This window comes from Chrysemys picta, chromosome 1 (genome assembly GCF_011386835.1).
Source record: "Chrysemys picta bellii isolate R12L10 chromosome 1, ASM1138683v2, whole genome shotgun sequence".
NCBI classification, from domain to species: Eukaryota; Metazoa; Chordata; order Testudines; family Emydidae; genus Chrysemys; species Chrysemys picta.
The window spans coordinates 252,766,460-252,792,919 of NC_088791.1; the positions used below are offsets into that span (position 1 = coordinate 252,766,460).

Here is a 26,460-nt window from a genome sequence, read left to right on the forward strand (position 1 = left end):
CTGTCTTTTAACCATGAGAGGATCTTTCCTCTTATCCCATAACTACTTACTTTACTTAAGAGCCTTTGCCGAGGGACCTTGTGAAAGGCTTTCTGAAAGTCCAAGTACACTACATCCATTGGATCACCCTTGTCCACATGCTTGTTGACACCCTCAAAAATGTTAATAGATTGGTGAGGCATGATTTCCCTTTACAAAAGCCACATTGACTATTCCACAATAAATCATGTTCATCTATGTGGTTGATAATTCTGTTCTTTCAACCAATTTGCCTGGTACTGAAGTTAGGTTTACTGGCCTGTAATTGCCAGGATTGCCTCTGGAGCCCTTTTTAAAAAATTGGTGTCACATTAGCTATCCTCCAGTCATCTGGTACAAAACCTGATTTAAATGACAGATTACATAGCACAGTTAGTAGTTCCGCAGTTTTATCTTTGTGCTCCTCTGAACTCTTAGGTGAAAACCATCTGGTACTGGTCACTTACTACTGTTTAATTTATTACTTTATTCCCAAACCTCTTCTACTGACACCTCAGTCTGGGACAGTTCCTCAGATTTGTCACCTAAACAGAATGGCTTAGGTGTGGGAATCTCCCTCACATCCTCGGTCATGAAGACCAATCCAAAGAATTCATTCAGCTTCTCTTCAATGGCCTTATTTTCCTTTAGTGCTCTTTTAGCACTTTGATTTAGCACTGGATAGGGCCTCACCAACTGTTTGGTAGGCTTCTTGCTTCTGATGTACTTAATTTTTTTCTGTTTGTTTTCGTGTCTTTTGGTAGTTGCTCTTCTAATTCTTCTTTTTTTTTTTTTTTTTACTTTCCTAATTATACTTTTATACTTGACTTGCCAGAGTTTATTCTCCTTTCTATTTTCCCCAGAAGAATTTGACTTCCAATTTTTAAAGGATGCCTTTTTGCCTCTAACTACCTCTTTTACTCTGCTGTTTAGCAATGATGAAATTTGTTTGGTCCTCTTACTATTTTTATTATTATTTGGGATCTATACTGTGATACAGGAAGGCTGGGGGCAGTGGTAGAGTGCTAGAGGGGAAATATATAAGCCCAAGGCTAATTAAGGGGTGGTTCCCTGGAGACTAGGGAGGGTGGCTACAGGTTAATTGGAGCACCTGCAGTCAATTAAAGCCCTGTCAGGAACCTAATAAAACCCTCTGCTTCAGGCAGGGGGGGGAAGAGGAGCATGGACTGGAGCCTGGAGGTGTCCTGTGAGACCTGAAAGCGCAGAGAACTGAAGTAAGGGAGACCCTTCCCCAGCATCTAAGGACCAAAGATACCCCACCCAAGGGGGAAGAGGGTAAGAACCTGCAGGGGTTGAGAGGGGCTGGGGCTCAGAGTGAGGAACAAACCCAGATCCCTCCTCCTTTACCCCCTTCCTGGGCCACTAACGGGGCCTTTAGTGCCCCAAGAGCAGGAGCAAGGGGTGGCATCTTAGCCCCCACCAAGAAACATGCAGGACCCACCATCCTAACATTGGCCATCTTGTCACAATATTTAGTTTCAGCCTCTATTATGGTGTTTTTGAAAAGTTTCCATGCTGCTTGTGGGCATTTTACTTTCACTTTTATCATCATAGGTCACTCCCAGTTTTTTTCCTTAAATACAATCAGCCACATTAAAAATGTATAAACATATTGGTTGTGCCAAAGTTGTTACATTTAAGGCTTTTTCCTGTACAATGCTCACTATGATAAGGAAGCTAGTTAACTGGAAACTTAAAGGAGTAGTCACAAGACTCAAATGTCTGAAAGCTGCAGTATTACTTAAAAAAAAAAAAGCTATGATTTTTGTCTAATGTATAAAGAACTCCAGCTTCAAATATGAATCAATTATTGGAGTCAATTATAATTTTTTTTAAAATTGTATTGCTATTGACTCTGAAAATACTCAAACTCTCCATTTAATTCATTATTCAAGAACAATGTATTTAACAATGTGCAGAGGGGGGAAAAAACCCTAAATATTTAACTCACTCAGTCCAGTAGTGCAGAATAATAGAGATGTGCAGGAGCCTAAGAAATAATTCCTTACTACAATCGTGGGCCTTATTTTTAACCCTCGGGCCATATGTAAACTTGAGTTTAATATCATGGAAGTTACATAGAAACTTGCTTTTTCCCCCTGTGATTTACCTGTAAGTACGAAACTAGAATTTAATGGTGTTAATTTCTAAGTTTATAATTAAAGTCCAGTAATAATGTCTTCTTTCTACATAACAATCCAAACACTGACACTTCCAATAGCTTGGTAACTTCTATGACAGGGGAACGATTAATTCAATGCATACTGGAGGAAAGAGGGCTACCTACTGAGACACCAATAACATTTCTTGTAGTATACAATTAGGAGAAAAGATTACAAGCTAATATGAGAGCAGAAAACAAAGGAAATTATATAACCAATAATAATTAAACTGATAAAGCAATTCATCACTAGTTACAAATGCTATTATTATGAAGATACCATTAAATTAAACTTTTATTGAATATTTTTTCTCCAATATAGTGGGCATAGTCCTAGTCTCCATCACATTTAAGTTCACACATCTTTTTTTGCTGTATCTTTCATTTTGACAGGCACTGAAAGTACAATCCCACTCTATGCTTATGCTTTGTTTCCTATATCTGTTACAGTTTGTGGGGTAGTGTGCAATATACATATCCCAATGTTTTGATGCATCTTGATATCTCTAGTTTCATAGATCAACTGCTCATATTTAATGATTTTCTTCTGCATCACTAGTTCTGTTATCTTGCAAGAAAACTGATTCCCCCCCACTCCCCCAACCTGACATATGAAGAAGAATGTATCCTTTTGCCTAAGAGGTTACAGTGCCATCAGCTACAGCTTTAATGGCATTAGAAGCAGGAACATTAGAATCAGCATTAGCAAATTTAGGTAGTTCTAGTCTTCTAGGACAAATTGTTAATGTTCAACTTAGCTAACAGGGTCAGGAACTTGGACTGGCATTCAGCATCTGATCACCTGTGGAAGCAGTTTGTCAGTCCACCCACCTCCCTCTCATGTATGATAGAAAAGAGACAGAGATGTATATGCTTTGAAAACAGTTAACAAAGATTTATGAAGGAAATTGACAATAGCAGGGATAGGGGAATGATAACTAGACTAAACAACCCAATACAAATGCAAGTGTGGCTGCCTGCAATTGGACGTGAAGCCTGGAGACCCGTACAGCTCTTAACCTAGGCTATATTTAAACTAAACAAAAGGAAAACACAAACTGCCCCAATACTGTACTGAGTCAGAGGAAACAAAACTTCAGGTAAGACATCACCATCAGCTCTTTTGTATCTCATTGTAGCTTGAGAGCTTGGGATCCAAATCCTGGATCTCAAACCAAGCTTTGCAGCCTGACCTGGGCTACAGGAGGGAGGAGCACAGGACCGTCAACGAAGATCTACTGGAACCAGGATTGAAGATAAAGATGTTGCTGGAATCGGGATGTAGGTAGGTGTCATAGTTCATGAGTGATGATAAGTGATGACTTCTGGGCCGATGGTGTAGGTCTGGAATCACTGAGGAGATAATTTGCACGGCTGTCGATGAACGTGATACCTGGCTGCCGCTCTGGACAGCAAGAATGTTCAGGCGCGCAGCCCTTTTTATAGGCTCAGTGGCGCGAACGTAGCGGTCTGAGCTGGCTCTAACTGCCCCCCTAAGAGTATGTTGCTCTTTTCCCGCCACTAATTTGAAAAGGTGCGAAAGTTCTGACAAGAAGGAGCAACAACATGGAGTGCGAGTTGTCATTATGGCACAACACCATCTTGAATTATGGACTCCATTGATTTCTGTTCCATAATTAAGTCATTTTATAATAATCATTACAGCAAACACATTAATTCAAACACAAACACTAACATTAACATCATTAAACATGCATTTAGGGGAAACTTCCCAACAAAATCATATTCCATTTCTTACTCTATATGTTGTGAGAAAAGCTATGTGTTTTGTTGAGTAAGGCAGAAGCATCCAATCTTTGTTAAAACTTGTCCATTAACCCCACTTTGTTCAAAGAAATATAATTGCTTCTTGCCATTTGGAAAAAAAATGCTCAAGAAATCGTGCTGCCAAACAGCTGTATTTGCTGATGTCATCCTGTTTAGTGCTTTGGTGATGCTCTGTAAACTTGGTGGTACACACCATGCAGTCAATTCACCCACTTTGCTTCAGGGAAGAATCCTATATTTCTGTATTCATTTAGTTTAAAGATACATCCCTATAAAGTGTACTGAAAGGTGATTAGATGGCTCAGAGATGGGACAATGAGTCTTTCACTCATAGGTTATTTACTCAAATTCTAATATGGTAATGACCCATGCTCAGTACCATGGATTTGATCTAATCCACAGCCATCTATTGCATTTACCACCACATAAGCTGGAAGTGAGGATACTACATAGGAATAATTCTGCCTTTCTTAGGCAGATAAAAACAGCTGCAAGCTGCAGTTTTACTGACGGATAGATAAAGTGAAAGAACAGATTCATGAGAGAGGGGCAGGGAAATGTGGAAAACTGACCTTGATTCTGGTTGTTGTCTGTGTTTGTAAGTTTCTTTTTTTTTTTTCCCCCTTCACTGAAGCTCCTTTGCTGATGAAGAGAATAATGAATTGGTATTGGCTGTTACTAGCAAAATTGTTAGTGTATTAGGGGCTATTGTGAGTTATACACTTTGCTCAGAGAAAATCTACAATGAGTTTAGTTCAAAAGTGTGCTTTGGAACAGTCTGAGGAAGCTTTCCTTTGGGCAAGGATCTGGTACCTAAAACACCCCAGCAGCTGGCTGGAAGGAGGGCCCCCTGAAGGCTGGTTGTTGATTCCTCAAAACCATCTCAAATTTTGGGTGAATATAAATGTTTTGGATGCTCTGAACCTACTGTGACATCATATATGGGTGTATGTGTACTTGAGACCCAATAAAAAAGTAGTTTTAAGTAAAAGCACTTTGTGCCAATCATTTATCAGACAGAGGAGCTGATTTATTCCTGACACTGCCTGGAGAGAAACAGTTAAGTTAAAATGTGTTGGTGATTTCAGACAATTTGCTAGTGGTGAGCACCTCACAAAATCCACCAATATAATTGAAACTTGGTCTGGCTGTCTTAGTAGAGACTCCAAAGACTAAATTTACATAGACTGAACTACTTTCATCTTACGTGGTAGGTATGTAAGTCAGTCTAACAGATATTGGTGCAGAAGCTTGTGGTGGCCAATACTTGCACTTATTTTGCCTATGGATAAACAGAGCACTTCAGCTTCTAATGCAGTCAATCTAATACATTTCACAAGCAATAAAATTGTGTTTAGTTTTGAACAGGTACATGACTGAACAGTACTGCTTTTTGTAAAACAGACCTCACTTTTGGTGTGATAGGCTTCTTTTTACTGCACTAATGGCACAAAGCAGCACTAAAGATAACGTAGACAGCCACTGCAGAGAAAAGCTCAAGTGGCATAGAACCACTCTAAGCAGCTTCTATGCTAGGCCCTTCTTAATGGTCAGTTTAGGGGGCATGGTGCTGTGGCCAGGCTTGCTGATGGGTAGGGATTTGCAGCTGCCATATCAGCCTTTTGGAACTTTCGCTAGCTGCTGCAAATTGCAGCAGCTTTTAGGTTGCTCTAATTTACACAGGGAACCCAGACCTGAGGAATCACAAAGGACAGTCTTGCACGGAGTGTCTGCATCAATCCCAATGATCAGGGTGCAAATGTATTTTTAGAGTTCCATGCTGTTCTTTAAAATAACTCATATTCCCTGTCCTTTTGCAAGGTTATAAGCTCCTCCCCTAAAAGTAAACTAGTCTTCCATTTTGTTAGGTCTTCTTCCTATATTGCCAAGGGACGTACTGGCCGCCGCTTTCCGCAGCTCCCATTGGCCTGGAGCAGCAAACCGCGGCCAGTAGGAGCCACGATCGGCCGGACCTGCGGACACAGCAGGTCCACAAACTGGCCTGGCCCACCAGGGGCTTTCCCTACACGAGTGGCGTCCCAAGTTTGGGAAACACTGCTATATTGGAATAAACTTGTTATATATTTTCTCAATTAAAATGATGTTTTACCCACATTTTCAGTCTTTGCATTAACTGGTTAAATTCTGTGATGCACAGAATTTAACATCACTGGTTTTAGAAGTGTAATATTTAAAACTACTTAGATTTAACTCAAAACTTTTAGAATTCCTGGTAGTTTTTGTTTGTGTTTTCATTTGTTTGTGTTTAAATTGAGAGTATTGCAAGGACTTTGTGAGCTAACAATTTACTTTATGCTAAAGATGGGCCAAAACTACAAAGTTTGGATTTAATGTGAGCATATTGAATATTAAGTATAGATTCCGAGAAAAAAAACACTTTAAGGATTATTACTTGCCGTATTCCATCCAATTATTGACCATCTAGTTCTGCTTAGTTTGAGAATATAATAATTATAAATCAGTGTGGATTTTTTTCCACATTCTAGACTATTTCTTAAATAGAGATCTTCCTTGGTATCTCACTTTCATTCCCAATCCCACATCACCATCCCCGACCCCAATAACTATCAATCTTGGTTATATACAAAAATAATTAGTCAGATCTAAAGGAATCAAAATGAAAATAAAGTTGCTTTAATGCAATAGGTGCAGATACTTACTTATGTTCCCAAGTTTCGTATCACTAAATGGCTAAAACTGTTCAATTTCCATTTTGAAATCCTTTTAGAATCAAGTGAAAGGCTCTTATGTCTGAGCCTATCATCTATATTTTCAGACGTGTAAGAGGCATGGGAGGGGGAGTTAAATTCTCTCTCCTCCTGAGCTCTCCAAATCATGAGGTTGTCATCATTTGCTCTTCTTCTCCATATGATAGTCCCACCATCATTGCTCCCTTTATAAAAAAAAAAAAAAAACAGTCCAAGCCGCAGCGTACATAGTTGAAGTCCACATCCCTCCACAACTGACTGTTTATTTCATGCATGAAGTGAATCATACTGTCCACACTGAGGAGAGACGCTGTGCAACCAACATGGTTCTACCACAGGAAGGGGGCCGCATGGGATGTATGACCCCATGTGTAGCACACATTTTATATTTCTGCAATTTTTCTCCCTTTCTCAACCAAGTGATTTTATAAAATACAAAAGTATACTCCCGCATGTGGCAAAAATAGTTGACTATCCAACCCCATTCCTTGATTTCTACTAGATTCTGGCTGGCACATTAATATGGATGGGAATTCATAGAAGAGACCTCAGGAGATCATCTAGTCCAACCCCCTGCTCAAAGCTGCTATCAACCCCCCCTCACTTTTCTCTTCTGCAGACTAAATAAGCCCAGTTCCCTCAGCCTCTCCTCAAAGTCATGTGCCCCAGCCCCCTAACCATTTTTATTGCCCTTTACTGGACTCTCTCCAATTTGTCCACAGTCTTTCTGTAGTGGGGGGGGGGCCCAAAACTGGATGGAAATACTCCAGATGTAGCCTCATCAGTGCCGAATACAGGGGAATAATCATTTCCCTCAATCTGCTGGCAATGCTCCTACTAATGCAGCCTAATATGCCATTAGCCTTCTTGGCAACAAGGGCACACTGCTGACTCCTCCCCAGGTCCTTTTATGCAGAACTGCCGTTTAGCCAGTCAGTCCCCAGCCTGTAGCAGCGCATGGGATTCTTCTGTCCTAAGTGCAGGAATCTGAATTGCAACAATAGCACTACACCAGCAATCAGATTCATGTGGATGAACCCTTGTGCCCATGTGAAACCTTATTAACCTCAGTGGGACTCCACCCACAAAGATTGCCTTGCACAATCAGAGCCATTGAGGATAGATCAGAACCCTATATGCTACAGTATAAGCCTACTGCTGCACTTTACAGTAATATGTAGCATAGCCTTGGCATAATAAATATAGCTTAAACTGGTAAGTGAATTTCATAAACTAACATGGTTATTACAATATAATATCAACAGATCACCTACTGGATTTTGAAATAACATCACTTATACACTCTAATTACATTTATTTATTAATATACTCATATTTCAAATATGAGTATATTGAAATATGTTTACTACTAATGCCAGATTTTAACTGATTATAAAAGAATTATTTTATCTGTGGCATAGGACCTTTTCTCCCTGCACCCTATGTCGGGGTACTTACCAGAAAAGTCCCAGTTTCTGAAACCCTATTAAGCTGATGTATGAAGTTAGGGGCCTCTTTTCCAATGCCCAGTCACCCAGCTTAACCATACTGAAGTTCATGCTCCAACTAATTTTATGGTAGGATCTCAGTGCCATGAAGCATTTGCCAGCTTCTCTTCTGAGTTAGACGTTCACTAGGCTGCAATGACCCAGTGTCCTAAATCTTGGAGTTGCACCTTCTGATGCATTGTGATTTAGATGGCTCTAGACTCCACTGCAACCTCCTTTTAATAAGGCAAAGAGATGCACCACAGTATCTGGACTCTTATTTCTTCATTAATATAGGATTTTAGGGTAGCTGAATGTCTCTGCAGGGGATGTCAGTAGACTAGGCGGCTCTGGGAGAAAAGGCTGGAGGGGAAGAGCCATGGGAGGAGTCTGGAATATCGGGGGGGAAGAAGAGACTTTCACCCCATGTGTACACACAATTACCTAGTGATAAACTAATTTAATTACCTGCATTAGCTGTCAAGCAGTTGTATGAGACCCTAAGTGCCAACAGGCAGGGAATGCCCTTTGAGAGTCAGACTCAAGGCCATTGTCCTCTTCTCATTGACATCCCTCTTGCAGATCCACTTTTAACATGACACATGTCAGGAACCACTCAAGCAGGGCCCCTCTGGATATAGAAGAGTGAAGCCTAAAGGCAGGGCATTTCTGGTCTGAAATAGCCCAAATCTGATGACCTTCAGGGCATGCTACAAGACATATCTTTAAGAGGGCTGATGAACTGGCAAACCTCAGCCAGAGGTGATGTAAAGGGAAAGTGGTGAATGTTTTATTTGTATTGTTTTTGTGCTGCAGGGTTACTGAATATTATCAAACATTATGGATTGCTTTTAATTGATTCACTGTCTTTTTCAGTAATTGTCAGAGGCACCTAGGATGTCAGACAGGTGCTCTTGGTCACTTTATAAATGTAAATTATAAACACAAGAAACTAATTGGTAGATAATGGCTGGTTATTGATATGTAGAAATTCTCTCACCCATGCAAAAATTCAGTGTCAATAAATTGTACTTCCTAATCTGACCAATTAACACCTTGACCACTTTAATGTATATACTACGCCCCCTTTTCTTACTCTTTTGTCCATCTTTTGATCCTGCAAACACTTCTGTAGATGCTTAACTTTACTCATGTGAGTGGATTGTTCATATGAGTAAAGTTAAGCATACATGTTTCCAGGCTTGGGGCTTTGGTTTGTAAACTTTTTACAGCAGGGGTTATGCATACCTTTATTTTTGGAGAGTGCCTGGTACAATGAGGGAGAAGCTATAAAAAAATAATAATAAATAAAATAACAAAGGTTCCTAGGTTTCAAAACTGTCCCAGTAAAACTCTAATCTTACTCCATAAAAGGCATGCAAAACCTGCCTTATAACAATAGGTTCAAGGAGCTCAATCTATTCATCTCTACAAAGAGAATGTTAAGGAGTGACTTGATCACAGTTTGTAAGTGCTTACAAGGGAAACAAATATTTAATAATGGGCTCTTCAATCTAGCAGAGAAAGGTCTGACAAGGTCCAGTGGTTGGAAGGTGAAGCTAGACAAATTCAGACTGGAACAAAGGTGATAATTTTTAACTGAGAATAATTAACCATTGGAACAATTTACCAACAATTGTGGTGGATTCTTCATCACTGGCAATTTTAAATGTAGAGTTGATGTTTTTCTAAAACATATGTTCTAATTCAAACAGGAAATATTTTGAGGGAGTTCTATGGCCTGTGTTATGCAGGAGGTTGGATGCATGCTCACAGTGGTCCCTTCTGGCCTTAGAAACTATGAATCTCCAATGAGTCCTTCCAAGAGCCTGAAGAACTGCATGGGACAGTTTTGAGCCAATCATCCCAATTCCTCCTCCTGCTTGTTTGATGGATCAGCATAATATCATGTATTCCCTCCTCAGCAGGGTCTATACCACTAGCTGTCTTTCTTCCAGCTCCCATCAGCCTCAAGGGGTGAGACTGGGCCTGAAAATAGACTCCAGGTCTCAGTTATACACCAGCCACTGAGCAGCAAGGTTGTTTAAGCAGATTTTTGATTGTGCAACTAATTGAGATGCGTGTAACTGTCCTTAAAAATGATGATGAAAGACAATGCACAACGTTGTCAGCTGAGAAGCACTGGGCTTCTGATAAAGGATTTGGTGTGGTTTCTATTAAATTTATTCCAGCAGCAGTTTCCAGTGCTCCTATTCAGAATTTTTTTTTCTTCTACTTATGACTCACTTGGGCTCCATGTCTACAAATTCTGACACGTAGGCAAACTGCTGCAGCCCTGCAGAGCCCTGCTGAGTTCAGCGGGACTCCACGTAGGTGCAGCAGTCCATCCACATGCAAGAATTTAGAAGATTGCTACCTCAACATTTTGTTCGATAAGCTGGAAATGATTGTGATGTCACCAGTGCTCAAGTCCTAAAAAAGCAGTGCCGGAACTCATGATTTTGAGAATAACAACTTTTTTACTGCACACCTGAAAGATGCTATATACATGTCATTCTCCATTGAATCAATATATCCCAATCTGCTTATATAGGTTTGTTGCTTGTTGTCAAGAACTATGGGACTGAGTTCCCTCAGGTGAGCCTGTGGCTAGCCAGCTCAGCCCTCATGCCAGTTAACTCATGCCACCTGGGCTGCAGCAGAATCACCCGACTGGCTGAAAGGAGCCTACATGTCCGCTCAACAGCAGCGGCAAGTTGCTGGTTGTTCAATGTATATGCCCGCAGATGGGCTCACTCCAGTACCTGCCTTGTTCCCAGCCTTGCTTCTGCTTTGTTTCAGTCCAGTTCCAGTGTGCTCCAGCCCTGTGCCCTTGTCCAGTGCATGACTCTGAACCCTGATTCGTTCCGTGCTTCCTGATGCCGGCTCTGACCCTGGAATGTGACTCCTGATTCCTGTTCCTTGTTCCAACCACTAAGCCAGACTCTGACTCTACCCATTAGGCTGAGCCCCATCTCTAACCATTGGGCTGGCCTCTGGCTTTAACCATTAGATCAGATCACCCATTGCCTAGTCTGTGACAGTTGTGCTGCCTCTTCAGGTATCAATTTCCATGATTTTTGTATCATCTGCTGATCAATGCTTTGCAAGCCACTTTTCCACATATGGAACTGGCTTTAAAAAATGCACAGGAGGCGCAAGCAAGCTAATGGACATCAACAGTGACAGCCGAGGTACTTTGAAACTGTGGCACACACAGGTTTAGATATTGTTCATTATGCTGAACCCTCTTTATGTGTCTCGACATCACAGGAATTATTTCAATAGCAAAGACTAGAGATTTGAGATCCTCAGGAACCTCTTTGCCTTCACTGTAAATAGTCACAAAAGATTTCCTTAATCAGTTCAAAAGTCAGATGTAACTTTTCACATAATTTCTTCAGCTTCCTCTCTCCCTTGTACCAAGGACTCTTTGTATCTAGTTGCCACTAACTCGGATCTAAGACATGTATCTGATCTATCAACTTTTTGAAATCAGAGACATTCTGTTGATTATGAAGGAAGGATAGAGCGATTCAAGGAAGCTGTGATAAATAACCAAGATATAAGGTTGTAGACTAAGCTATGGAAATATTGTTGCTGGTCAATTGCTGATTGTTTGTTGCACATTTCAACAGTGGTACTGACTTAACCTGTTCAACAATAGCTTGATCTGTATCCAATATATGTAGAGGACTTCTTGTTTTTGATTGCCTCTACAGATCTTTTGAACATCAGATTCACTTGAGCTAAGGTGACGTCTTCTCTTTGTTAGTATTCTGACACTTCAATTACCTCCTCTAGCGTATGTATCAAATGTCTCAAATAAAAAAAAAAACAATCTTCAGAGCCCAATGATTTAGCAAGCCACCAGAAAGTCTCTTGGGTCTCAGAACTGTGTGACTGATCTTCAGATGCAACTGTGAAATTCGCATGAAGAGCTGCATAATTTTTCTGCACAGCTGATACTGCTCTAAAACTAGAAGCCACCCAATGTACCATTAGAATTTTTTCAGTCTTGTTAAGTTATACAGTGAGTTTGGAGACACAAGCATCAAGTTCCTGTTGGTTTGGGGGCAAATTGGCTGCAAACTGAGTGTGCCTTGTGATACATTCAATCCCTTAAATAATTCCTCTTGTCCATATAAATTTTGAGTGATATATTCCTCCAACTTCCTCGATGGTATCTCCAATGTTAACTTCAATTCTGTGATATAGACAGTGTCATTTGATAGGATCAGGGTAGTCTTTGGTTAAAGAAGTCAGCGTCCCACTTTTTATCTCAACTAGGATGCTAGCACTGTCACTGCATGCACAGAGAAATATTTTAATGAAATATTCATTGCAGAAGCTGTGCTTTGCTACACAAGCTTTGACTCCCTTCACAGTTATCCCTGATCGGGTCTGCGGTTTCATGGGCTGACCAGTCAGAATGCAAAGTACCACCCGTATCTAAACCACTGCTTTGCTGCTCATCAACAGCGTGAGAAGGGTTGCACAGTGGCAATAGCATTTTCCAGAACGCTTTCTTTGCATCAGCTACAAACTGAAGCTGAACCACGTATGGCATTTTTCACGGGTTCAAATATTTTTCTCTGTGATAAGTGCTGTCACTTTTTGTGTAGTTTTGTCAAATTCAACACTGTATGTGCTCCACTCCTTTGAAATCTGAGAAACTCCCTGGCTCATTCTTGCTCACCTGTTCACTTCTTGGCAAATCTAGCAATCAAGATTTCCTCCAGCTAAATAAATAAAAAAATAAAACCAGCCCTGGATTAGCCTTTTAAAAGTAGCTGGCCTGCTTTTCACTCCAGCAAGAAGGAAATTCTGCTTTCAGAAGTAATAAAGGTTCACATGTAGCTAAATGTAAACCCAATTTCACATTTCTTTCTTCTGATGATTAATCAGAATGCACAGAAGAGGCAGGGCTGCAAAATGGTGAAGACAGGGAGGCAGCACACAAAGCGACAGATGCCAAGATCGCCATGATGTTGGCAGGTCATGTTTCTGGTGATGCTGAACAGAAAGGGGATGATGTTGCCGCTGAAGTTTCTGAGCTGAAAAAGAGTTCACATTATTTTTCATTCAAAATCTGATGAGACAAATCAAATGATATGTAACATGATCTCCCTGAGCTACTTTTATATCCCCCTACATAAACAAAGCTACATAGATCCACAGAAGCCAAAAATGGGTGGGATTGACCCCACTCAATGAGACAAATGAAATGATATGCAATATTACCCCTGTTCCCCAGAACCACTTTCAAAATGTCCCCCCTTTTGACTCCCTGGGGCTTTCCCTCTTGCCTCCCCCCAACACACACGCATCCTTTGTTCACACTTATTTTTGAACCTCCATTGGTGGTCTGTACATCTTTCATCTCAATCCAACAAACTGCTTAAGAGAATACACTGTTAACAGGAAAGTTTATAAATAAATAAAGAATCATCCAAAATCAAGACTACCCAGAAACCATCTAAAAATATAGAATGTACCTTTGAATGTTGCTTTTTGGTTTTTTTGCAAGCAACAGAAAAATACAACAAATGCATGATAAAAAAGCACACAGAGATAACATTTTCTTTACCCACAGAAACCAAACATCAGTTGCTCATGGCTGGGGGTAAGAGATGGTGGTTGGGTGTGTCTGATTATGCCAGATGGGCAGAGAGTGTGTGTGTGTGTGTGGGGGATTGTGGATGGTTGTGTTAATGGGGGCTGTGAATGGATGAGGATGTGTTTGGAGGTTGTGGCACATGGAACTGGAGAAATAATGGCATGGGAGATCATTTGTTTGAGGTGGGAGTCAGGGTGAGGGAGGTGGGTGGGTTGGTGACTTTGGGGAGGGGAGATTGGGGTTTCTGTTATGGTGATGTAGTGAGTGTGTGTCAGAGAGGGGAGACTGGACGTGTCTGTTATAGGGATGTAGTGGGTGTCTGTCTGAGGGAGAGGGGAGATTGGGCGTGTCTGTTATAGGGATGTAGTGGGGGGGGGGGTGAAGGAGGAGGATCTGGAGGGAGGTCTGTTTAGGAGCTATAGTAAGATGTCCAGCAGTTGTCTATTTATGGGACATAGTGGGATGTGAAATTGTTTGGGGAAGAACTGTGGTGGGTGAATGGCTGAGGAAGGAAAGAAGGGGGATTAGGGAGCAGGGAGGATGCTGGTGATTAAGGCTTTTTTGCCAGCTATTGAATTGGTCGCCTTAAGGGCACTAGTACTTGTTGCAAGTCTCCAGGAGAAAGTTCAATAGACTTGGCAAGGGGATCTTACTGAAGAGAAGGTTACAGTGATGAGAAGAAGATAATGCTTTGCTGCTGAGAGGGGTTTTGATTCAATCAGACTGACAGGCCATTATTGAGTGGTATCATCTCCCTGTGCTGCCTCCTCTACCTTCAGCTTCTGGATCGGCTCCAGAAGAAGAGATGGCGGCTCAGTAATCGGAAGGAGAGATTGGGGGTGTCTGTTATGGGGATGTAGTGGATGTGTGTCAGAGAGGGGATAGCGGGGATGTATGTCACAGTTCCGCAACTATTTGCTGACAGCCAGGACCGGCTCCAGGGTTTTTGCCGCCCAAAGCAGCGGAAAGAAAAAAAAAAAAAAAAGCCCTGATCGCAATTGCGATCGGCGGCACTCCAGCGGCAGCTCCACCGCACCGCTTTCTTCTTCGGCGGGAATTCGGCAGCAGGTGCTTCCCTCCAAAAGGGACCCGCTGCAGAACAGCCCTACGTGCCGCCCCTTCCACTTGGCCGCCCCAAGCACCTGCTTGCTAGGCTGGTGGCTGAAGCCGGCCCTGCTGACAGCAGAGGAACGTAGAGACTCAGAACTCATGGATTTAGTTCTAGGTTCTGGAAGGAAGTGTTCTTTAATGGTTTTAGGCCATTCTACCTCTAACCACCACAAATCTCTCGTTTCCCCTCTGCTCCTATCCTTTCTAACCCCCAGCCCTTGGTGCTTGCCCCTTCCCTTTCTATTCTTATCCACCACTACCCAGCTCCTGCCCTTCTCCCTCCTCTGCGCCTAAATACCAACACTTTCCCTGCTCCTCCCTCTGCTCCTTTTTAAGCCCCCAGCCCCAACTTCATCTCTGTCTCCCAACCACCTACCCTTTTACTATGCCCCTCCCACTGGCTCCTGACTCCTGGCTCCCACTTCTTCACCCCTTTCCAGCTACTGTTCCTGCTTCCCTCTACTTCTCATCACTCTCTGGCTCTGGCAACCCCCACTCCTCATGTCCCATCCCTTCTTCCTCACCCCTCTGCCCAGAGTATGGCTTCATGAGCCCTTCAGTCGACTAAAAGCATGTTCCACTTGTGCTCTCCACCTGCTGAGCCAGTAGTTGAATCATTCCTTGGTGCTGTTGAGACAGCTGGTATATGGCTTCATAAACCAGAGGATTGAAGAGTAGGCTGGGTTCCACAAGATCACTACTGGGATTTCAAATCACCAGTGGTAATCAGCTTTCTGAACAGATTTGTGCTCGTAAAGATGCAAGTGTCATTCACCTTCCCTGACCAGGTCACATTGATGTCAGTGAAGTCTCCCTGGTGAGCCACCAATTTTTGCATAACCACAGAAAATCAGTCCTTTCTGTGACAAGGTGGGCTGGTGCCAATATAGAGATATGTGTGCCATCTATCACCCCACAGCAGTTCTGCAACCCCATTGCTGCAAATCCATTCACTGCCTCTTGCATATTGCTAAGAGTCTCCGTCGTGCATAGCAGGAGATGATTAATGGCCCTACACACTTGCATGACAACAGCCTCCACTGTGGATTTTTCAATTCCAAATGATTTCCCACTGACCAGTAGCAATCCGGATTTGCAAGCTTCCACAGTATGATCACCATTTGCTGTCAGTGCAGCTCTCATTCTGATGTCTATACACTGGAGGGCCGGGGCCAGCTTGTCACACAGATCCAGGTATGTGGCCATTCACATGCAAACGTTCTGCAGCCACTGCTCATCATCCCAATCCTGCATTACAATGCAATCCCACTAGTCAGTGCTCATTTCTCAGCTCCAAAATTAGTGCTCCATCTTTTGCAGTGGTTCTGTGAATGACATCAATGACCTTGAATGGGGTTTTCACTATGTCCAACTACAATCTGTCAAAGAAATCAACATGCCCTCTATTGTAATGATTCTTACCGTGGCTCTGCAAATACTGGAGGATCATTTGCCCTATGTTTGCAATGATCATGATAACAGTATAGAGCTGTGTGGGCCCCCTGCTTCTGTCAGAGATGGCGGAGAGTGAAAAGTGACATTCAGGTTTGCAGGATTTTTTTAAAAAGCACAAAAATTATGGATATACGTGGCATTATGGGATAGAGAAAGCTGAATGGACGTGAACTTGACTCCTTGCTCCCAGCCACCTCTGTGCAACTTGTTTCTGCCTCACCATGCGTTGTGAAAATTTCCTGAAATTCAATGTGGTGGACAGTGGCAAGGACACACTGGGATACCTACCCATGGTGCACTGCACTGGGCATTGACACAAATAATCCTGTTGAATACATTAAATACCAACACAAGCAGTCAAGTATGCACACACTCAGGCAATATACGAACTGATTCAACAATGTAAATTGCGTCAACCAAAGTTTGCAGTGTAGTCTTGGCCTAATCCAGCTCTGTCCTACTCGTCCTTGATGCATGATTGTCAGAAGTGGCAGTACTGAGCACACAGAAGAGACAGTCTCCCAGTGCTGTCAGGAATCACAGATGCCCAAGACTGGCAATTTTAGGGAGTGTCTTGCTCCTCCCCTGCAGCCCAGGGCTGGAGCATGCTCAGTCACTCTGTAGTATGGGACATGTGCAGTGCAGTAACAGATAGAATCATAGAAATGTAGGGCTGGAAGGGACCAAAAGAAGTCATCAAGTCCTGCCACCCATGCTAAGGCAGGACCAATTATAGCTTGACCACCCCGACAGGTGTTTGTCTAACCTGTTCTTAACACCCTCCAATGAGAGGGATTCCACAACCTCCCTTGGAAACCTATTCCAGAGTTTAGCTACCCTAATATCTAACCTAAATCTTCCTTGCTGAAAATTAAGCCCATTATTTCTTGTCCTGCCTTCACTGGACCTGGAGAACAATTTATCACAGTCCTCTTTATAACAGTCCTTAACGTATTTGAGGACTGTTATCAGCTTTTCTCAAGACTAAACATGCCCAGTTTTTTTTTTTAACCTTTTTTCATAGGTCACATTTTCTAAATCTTTTGTCATTTTTGTTTCTCTCCTCTGGACTCTCTAATTTGTCCACATCTTTCCTGAAATTTGACACCCATAACTGGACACAGTACTCCAGATGAGGCCTCATAAGTGCTAAGTAGAGTGGGACAGTTACCTTCTGTGTCTTACATATATCACTTCTGTTAATATACCCCAGAACAATATTAGTCTTTTTCACAATTGTACCACATGGTTCAAATATATTTAGTTTGTGATCCACTATAAATCCCAGATCATTTTTCAGCAGTACTATCTCCTAAGTAGTTGTGCATTTGATTTTTCAAGTGTAGTACTTTACACTTGTCTTTATTGAATTTCATCTTGTTGATTTCAGACCAATTCTCCAATTTGTCATGGTCCTTTTGAATTCTAATCTTGTCATCCGAAGTGCTTGCAACCACTCACAGGTTGGTGTCATCTGCAAATTTTATAAGTATAAGCTCCACTCCATTGTCCAAGTCATTAATGAAAATACTGACTAGTACCACACCCAGGACTGATTGCTACAGGACCCTACTACATACATCCTCTGAGTCTGACACTGAATTATTAATAAGTACTCTTTGAGTATGGTCGTTCTACACCTACCTCATAGTCATACCATCTATGCCACATTTCCCTAGTTTACTTATGAGAATACCATGTGAAAATGTGTCAAAAGCCTTACTATAATCAAACTATATCATGTCTACTGCTTCTCCCCTTATCCACTAGGTCAGTAATCCTGTAAAAGAAGGAAATAGGAACTATGCAGGGCTGGAGCATACTCAGTTCAAATTGAATGTTTGAAGAATTTAGCAACCAAATTCTGAGAAGTATCTACTGAACATGTGTGTACTGAGATTTTTCAAAGTCTCATAATTTGGCCAAATTTCAGCATTTTTTCACAGGAATAGCAAAATACACCTCTTTGACAACACGGTGACTCCCTGCCAAATATCAAGTCGCTGTTCCAAAGAATGGAGCCCTAGTGAAAGGGATTCTAAAAAAAATTCTTCCATTCATTAACATGGGCAAAACAATGTCTTTTCCATATTCTTGAAAACAGCTGATACACTTATGCTGAAGCTTTCCAGAACAATTGATCCTCAAGCAGACATCTTGCATGGAAAATCTGAGCATGAACCATTAAAATTTGGCAAAGTATTAAGCAACTGAAAACAGGGTCTTATAATGAAAAGTGTACAGCAACCTTAACCAGATGCATAGCTACCTGCAGCACGTAAATTAATAAGAAATTGTAAAATTAAAATGTGTAGCGCATATACCTCAAAGGACCAGTATGGTTTTCTTCAAGATCAATTACATATAGGGATATGCATGCAGTCTATCACATGACAGCAATAAAAAGTCTCTGGAGAAAAATCTTTCAGCAAAAGCCTTAAAAAGAAAAATCTTATGAAAACTCTCTTCTTAGAGCATAATATCTCTGAAAATAAAAATAGAAGCAGCAAAGTTCAAAAGGCAATTATAATCTGACAAATATATTACAAATGTTTGAATTCCAAACATCTTTATTTAGGTAGTTGTAAAAATCTCTTCAGTTCCTAATCATATCTCTGACATTTATTTTGTGCAGTTTTGCACCACAAATTTCTCGGAATATCAGCTTTCCTGTAAAGTAACTCACTGTTGATTTTTCTTGTATCAAAGTTTTTAGGCCTCAGAGCACAGGGACACTTTAGCTTGGTCAACACTGGGAAAATTCCACCTCAAATTCTAATCAGTTTTAAAAACTATTCAGAAAAAAATGATTTCGAACCATTTGAAGCCATAGTGTAGATCAGACTCTGGCAGTCTAAATCAATTTCACTTTGTCAAATTCTCTTCAGACACAGATAACTTCTGGACATTTCAATTAAGAATTTTTTACCCTAGGTAAAGGCCAGCAAATCAATATGAACTCACTTCCATGAGTATAACAGTTATTTTCAGAAGTGGGGTTGGTGCAAAACAAACTTTGAATTCCACAAACAGAGAAGGTTTACGGTTACAAACATTCTTCAGTAGGCCTGTCTATGTATGAGCACCACCTATGCTGTCTCTCTAAAAATTTCATATGAATCATACCTGGATGGTTTTCATTAAGTTCTTTCAAATCTTAATTACAATATTTTGGGACAACAATTCTTATACCCAACATGCCATATTTTATCTAGCGAAAATGTATATTTCCTGTAAAAATAAAGTCTCATTGTCTGAATAGTTTCATATTTGTTTGGCCATCTATTTAATGTAAACTTGAGATAATCTTCACGAGACCTGGCAATATTATTTGAATATCACAGGTAATTATGACACATATTAAGTGGCTTCTTGTATCCAGGATAAGGTTTCTTCAATATACATTGAAGGGCAACCTCTCTTAAGGGCAACCTAAAAAGTCCATCAGCATTAGAATTTTGTGCTGAAGAGGAAAATTTGATATCATACTAAAGACAATCAATAAAATTGCCCATTTCTGGAACTTGTAGGCAGCTATAACAGTAATTTTTTTTAATTAATCTCTAGAGTAGGAAGAAGAGGTTGAGACACGTTACTGATGTATTTTTTGACTGGGTAAGTGTTCATGAAATTTCCACACTTCAGAAATGATAACTAAAGTGTCCCTCTCAAATCATCAACACTTTTGCTCAACTGGCATTAAGGGTCTTGAACTGCAAGAAATGGGATGACAGATCAGTATGATAAATAACTGCTCCCAATTTAAAAAGGGAAACATCAACAACAAAAGCTTATTTATTGGGTTTATCAGGATTATAGTGTACCAAGACAACAATGGGTATTAAAACTGTTTTAATTTTCTGAAAACTGTTTAGGCATTGCCTTGATCAAACAAATAGCTTTACTGGGTACTAGCTTTGAGGGAAGTTTACCATTGAGGATATATCAGAAATGTATTGTTATCCCTTTTGACCTGAGCAGTTAGACAAAAATTCGGGGCCCTGTTGGTTGTTTCCATTATGAGGAGAAATGGACGATAAACAGGTTTTCATCAAAAACACCTGACTCTATTTACAAAAAAATATGTGTTTAGCCTCCTTTCACTGATCTTGACCTGCAAGACCAAGTCCAGCTGAGTGCCTATAAATTGGTCCACTGTCAATTTATCCTGGAAGTCTTCATTGGTACCTGGGTATGCCAGGAATAAAAGTCTCCACTAATCTTCTTCCAATATAGGTGGGGCCTCTTCTTTCCCTTTCCTTCCTAGGTCTGAGCTGTGTCCTGGTCAGTTCAGACTGATGTTTGAGTCCAAACTGCATTTCAAGGGCTTGTACTCTATCTGGATAACTCAGTCTCTTTTCAGGGGGTAAGTTCTGCAAAACCATCAGATCTGGGTCCGTCACGTTGATTGCTGGAACCCCCCCTGTTTGACTATTTCCCAACCATTCATTTCGGCTACAGTAACTCCTCGCTTAGCATTGTAGTTATGTTCCTGAAAAATGCTACTTTAAGCGAAATGATGTTAAGTTAATCCAATTTCCCCATAAGAATTAATGTAAATGGAGGGGTTAGGTTCCAGGGAAATTTTTTCCACCACACAAAAGACTATATTTTATATTTTTATATATATATATATATATATACACACACTATAAGTTTTAAACAACTAATTTAATACTAGTACACAGCAATGATGATTGTGAAGCTTGGTTGAGGTGGTGAAGTTAGAGGGTGGGATATTTCCCAGGGAATGCCTTACTGCTAAATGATGAACTAGCACTCAGCTGAGCCCTCAAGGGTTAACACATTGTTGTTAATGTAGCCTCACACTCTACAAGGCAGCACAAATGGAGGGAGGGGAGACAGCATGGCAGAGAGAGACAGAGACATATATCCTGTGTGTGGGAGAGAGACGCACATTGCCCTTTTACATACGCTGACCCCACTCTAAGTACATTGCCTTTTTAAGTAGATCAGCATGTTGAGACAGCAGCTGTTGCCAGCAAACTCCCTCTGTCTTGAGCCCTGTCGTGTGTCCCCGCTATGCAGATGGGGTAAAAAAGTGGGGGGCAGGAGCAGGGAGGAAAGGGACACCCTGACATTAGCACCCCTTTTCCCCCCTGCCCCCCGCACAGCAAGCAGGAGGCTCCCGGGAGCAGCTCCAAGGCAGAGGGCAGGAGGATCACATGGCAGTGTGGGGAGGGACAGCTGAACTACCTGACAATTTATAGCCTGCTGGGCGGCTGCACAGGGAACTTAGGGGAGCAGGGAGCTGACAGGGGGCTGCTGGTCCACCCTGGTTCCAAGCCCCTCCCCTACCCACCCAGCTAGCTGCAACGGACTGCTCTTTCTGCAAGCAGTGGACAAAGCAGGTGGCTGCCAAACAACATTATAAGGGAGCATTGCGCAACTTTAAATGAGCATGTTCCCTAATTGATCAGCAACGTAAGAATGAAACAACGTTAACTGGGATGACATTAAGTGAGGAGTTACTTTATTATTTTGAACTGAGCCAAATGTACCTCTGCGGGGGGGTCTCTTAAAGTTAGTGGGCTTTTGCATTATTTCACCTCGGAAATCTGCCCACTCCCCGCTGGGCCTCTGTGAGTTATAAAAAGGGTAGAAAACTGTTTAGTCTTACCCAGCTTCTTACCCAGTGGCTCTTTTAGACTCATATTGTTAAAGACCAGAAGGGACCATTGTGATGTGCAGTACTTCCTGCACATCACAGACCACAGAACCGCACCCACCCACTCCTGTAATAGACCCATAAACTCTCACTGAATTACTGAAGTCCTCAAATCCTGATTTAAAGACTTCAAGTTACAGAGAATCCACCATTTACTCTAGTTCAAGCCAACAAGTGACCCAGGGCCCATGCTGCAGCAGAAGACAAAACAAACAAACAGGGTCTCTGCCACTCTGACCTGGGGGACAATTCCTTCCCAACTCCAAATATGGTGATCATTTAGACCCTGAGCATGTCAGTGAAACCCATCAGCCAGAAACCTGGAAAAGAATTCACTGTAGTAACTAAGAGCCCTCCCCATCTAGTGTCCCATCTCCAGCCATTGGAGATATTTGCAACTAGCAGTTGCAGTTGGGCCACATGCCATTGTAGGCAATCTCATCATACCATCTCCTCCATAAACTTACCAAGCTCAGTCTTGAAACCAGTTAGGTGGTGTTTCCCTTACTTCTTCCTTGGAAGGCAATTCTAGAACTTCACTCACCTGATAGTTAGAAACCTTCATCTATTTGCAAACCTAAACTTGTTGATGGACAGTTTATATCCATTTGTTCTTCTGTCAACATTGGTTCTTAATTTAAATAACTTCTCTCCCTCCCTGGTGTTTATCCCTCTGATGTATTTATAGAGAGTAATCATATCTCCCCTCAGATTTCATTTGGTTAGGCTAAACAAGCCAAGCTTCTTATGTCTCCTATCGTAAGGTAGATTCTACGACAAGACTTTATTATCCAAATAGATAATTCACTATTATTTTCTTGATCCTTTTCTTCATAATTTTTTGCTCTCATTTGTAGTCCCAAGTTGTTTTAATTTATATTTATATTTCTGGTTTTGATTTTTTATTAACTTGCTCTTCCTTATCTAAATTATTTTTCATAGATTCATGGATTTTAAGGTCAGAAGAGTTCATTATGATCATGTCGTCTGACCTTCTGCATAATATAGGCCATAGAATTTCAACCAGTGATTCCTGCATCAAGCCCCAAACTTCCGTTTGAACTAAAGCAAGCCTTCAGAAAGACATCCAATCTTGATTTAAGACTGAGGTTAATGGAGAATCCACCACAAAACTTTGTAAATTGTTCCAATGATTAATTACCAGCACTGTTAAACAAATTGCACCTTATTTCTAATCTGAATTTGTCTAGCTTCAGCTTCCAGCCATTGGATGTTGTTATGCCTTTGTCTTCAAAAGTAATGAGCCTTCTATGTTCATAGATCTTCTCCGTACTTTATAGACTATGATAAAATCAGGTCAGCCATCTCTTGGATTAACTCTGTAGATTGATCTTATTTTCTGTATTACTGTAAAGCAGGTTTCCTAGACTGTACATCATTCTTGTAGCTCTTGTCTGATCCCTTTCCAATTTGTCAATGTCTGACATTTTTGTGCAATTTGTTCTTGTGCACCCAGATAAAGCACCCATTCTGGTGAATTAGGGCCCGGGACATTTTAACTCACTTGTATTTTTGCTGAAAGCTGTGTCCACAGTGTTTTGCAAGGTAAGGTGTGCTTATGCAATTAGCTATCCTTGTGTTTCATAGGAATTTAAGCTACACATGAATCTGTTCCATAAAACCTCCTTTAAAAATTGCCCCAATTGGCAAACCTCTTTTTACTTCTACTAAAATTTTACTACAAATTTGCTTTCTTTTTGCTATTTCAGGTGAAATGTAAACCATTTTGCAATTGTATGTGGCCTTGAAGTAATTAGTGCACACATTTCTTCATAACTTTGATAGTCTTGGAAGATCTGAGATACTAATGTTTCAATCAAACTGTTTTCTTTTCACATCCAGTCAAAGGAATGGCTTTTTCTACAGCTAGCTCCTTGTATATAATTTGCTTCAAAGAACTATCATAGCTTTTCAATATTGCATTCTACAATACTATCCTTCTTTATAATCTTCTGTTTTCTTATATGCTGTCATTTTCACTTGTGAAAAGTCTCAAACAATATTTTTCCTCTTTCGGCTGCACAGTAACATTTCAGTCAAACTGTTTTAATTAATTATTGCTTTCCAAGGGAACAAAATATCAGTCACTTGCTGACTTCTGAACTCAAACAAGCTGTGTAATATAATTTTATGTAGCGAGCAGACTGGATTTCAAACTGCAGGTGCAGAACCAAAATGTCTCTAAGCTATCTCAAGGTTTATAGTCTCCCCAATGATAAATGCCTTGTTATTTGACATTGGGCAAGTCAAATAACTTCAGTTTCCCCATAATAGTATTTAACTTCCTTTGTAAAGCACTTTAAGACCCATCAATGAACAGTTTCATATGAATTGAACATTATTATTATTATTATTAGAGAGGGTCAAAAATTGAGATTTCCATCTCACAGGAAATTGCAATATTTAAAAATGTATTTTCATTACAAATTGGAACCAAAAAATCAAAATTTTTACAAAATGGAAAGTTTTAAAAATGTTAAATTTGGAAATGTCAGAATATTTTTTCTGTTCATCTGTTAATCATTAATCCGGAGCTGCTACAGTGCCGCATGAGAGTTATAGTTCAGGTGTCTCATGTCCCCAGTCTCCTCTATAGGCTGGCTTCCTGCTGGACTACATCTCCCATGATGCCCAGTGGCCACATGACTCCCAAGACATGCCACAATGATTCAACTAGAGGGGATCCAGATCCATAGAAGAAAGTGAGGGAAAAAAATATTTTTATTTTGCAGAAATTGCATTTTCAGTCAAAACACATCTTGATGGAAAATTCCCAAACAGCTCTAATTTTGAAATTTTACATTTTGCATGTGTTCCTATAAATCCTGTGAGACAGAGTGGGATGTGATTATACCAGATGATCAATTCCAACTTGTACTATGTGTAGAAATATGAATACCATGATTGCACAAGCATTCCAGAGAGCTGCCCTGTCTGGAAAAGGTGTTTGATGCCTTCATTGAGAACCATCAAGGCTGCAATTTGGAGCCATTGACTGTCTCTCTACTACTGGCCCACCCACATGGAAGAATTTTTTCTACCCAAGAGCCCACAAGGGAGGAAAGCATAACTGATGTGCTGGAGCTTTTCAGTGTGAGCACATGGCACAGAGATGGAGACTTTACTGAAGAGTGGTGTTCTGCTCTGTGCAGGGGGCCGACCGTGACATAAAAAGGACTTGCAGAAAAGACAGGGCAGGAGGGACTTTGATCAGCCTGAAGTATTGACAAAATGTTGACTTGCAGGAAGGGTGAGCTCAGATCAAGGAAGGTGCATCTAGGACATTCGTTGAAAGATCTGTAATTCTTGAGTGCTTTACAATTAAAGTCATTGTGGTTAAGAAACTACTTTGCTAAGCCCCTGTTCCTTGCTTTTCTTTTATCTTGTCCTTGAAGGGTTTAAATTAGAAACCCAAAGTACCCACACAACCTTGGTGGAATGTAGAAGCAACTAGGGGGACTCAGAAGGTCCCAGCCACTGGTTTCAGGTAGCTGGAAGAGGGTGTCCCATGTCCAAAAGGGGGTGGGTGTCAGACAAGAATTCTGATCCTGGGCATGTGCCCTGTAGAGTCAGAGCTAGAAACTGTGACTAGACTCTACTCAGACCAGTGGGCTTAGCACATCCTGTAAAAATCCACAAGAATTGAGTTTTCAAAAGTCATTATGAAAACAAACACCTGCAACATAGGTTCTCCAGTGTTACTGAGAGTTACAGCTGGTTAAAATATAACTATTCATTAAAAACAGACAACCCAGACAATTTAGAAGTCAAAAATAAAATAGATATGAACAAAATTTATCACATTAAATGGAATGGTTTGTGATACATTTGACCTACTCTTCAAAGGGCCCTCTCAACCTGGACTTTACATTTTCCTTACATTCAGTTATGACTGCAATAAATGGCATACCCAAAGAATTGTGGGGGCGGGAGGGAAATCATAAAATGTAAGGTTTGGAAGTTTAGAGTATGTAGTAATGGCTTAACTCTGCTCCTACGGTAGTCCATAGAACTCTCATAGACTTAAAATGTGAGCAGAGTTAGGCCAACTTCCCCATTTGTGGGTACAATCAAGTAAGTATATGTCTACATTCTTTTGTTATCATGCATAATTTATTGCAGGTGCAAAATTAGAAAACATTTTAAAATTGTGACTTGTATCTATAATTGAATCAGTTAGACATATAAGGACAGGAATATTTAAATAGGACACTTATAGTCAGAAAACTGAACCTGCACATAGGTTGAGGCTACAAAATTGAGATTCAGACCCAGGATTGGATTTCAGTCACCCACAAACACTTTGAGAATTCACATCTGGTGTTTTTGTTCATTTCCCTCTTTTCTACAAAAAAATCTAC

At 40.8% G+C, this 26,460-nt stretch overlaps 1 long non-coding RNA gene across 3 annotated transcripts; it reads left to right on the forward strand.

Moving 5' to 3' along the window:
* The first annotated feature begins 1,183 nt into the window (after positions 1 to 1,183).
* On the forward strand, positions 1,184 to 24,527 carry LOC135980814 (uncharacterized). 3 transcript variants are annotated; one of them, XR_010597714.1, is made up of 3 exons: positions 1,184 to 1,314; positions 3,340 to 3,485; positions 23,556 to 24,527. It is a non-coding gene; the product is annotated as an uncharacterized LOC135980814 (long non-coding RNA). The 3 variants fall into 3 exon arrangements; XR_010597712.1 differs by lacking the exon at positions 23,556 to 24,527 and adding an exon at positions 5,857 to 6,342; XR_010597713.1 differs by lacking the exon at positions 23,556 to 24,527 and adding an exon at positions 4,623 to 4,944.
* The last annotated feature ends 1,933 nt before the right edge of the window (positions 24,528 to 26,460 follow it).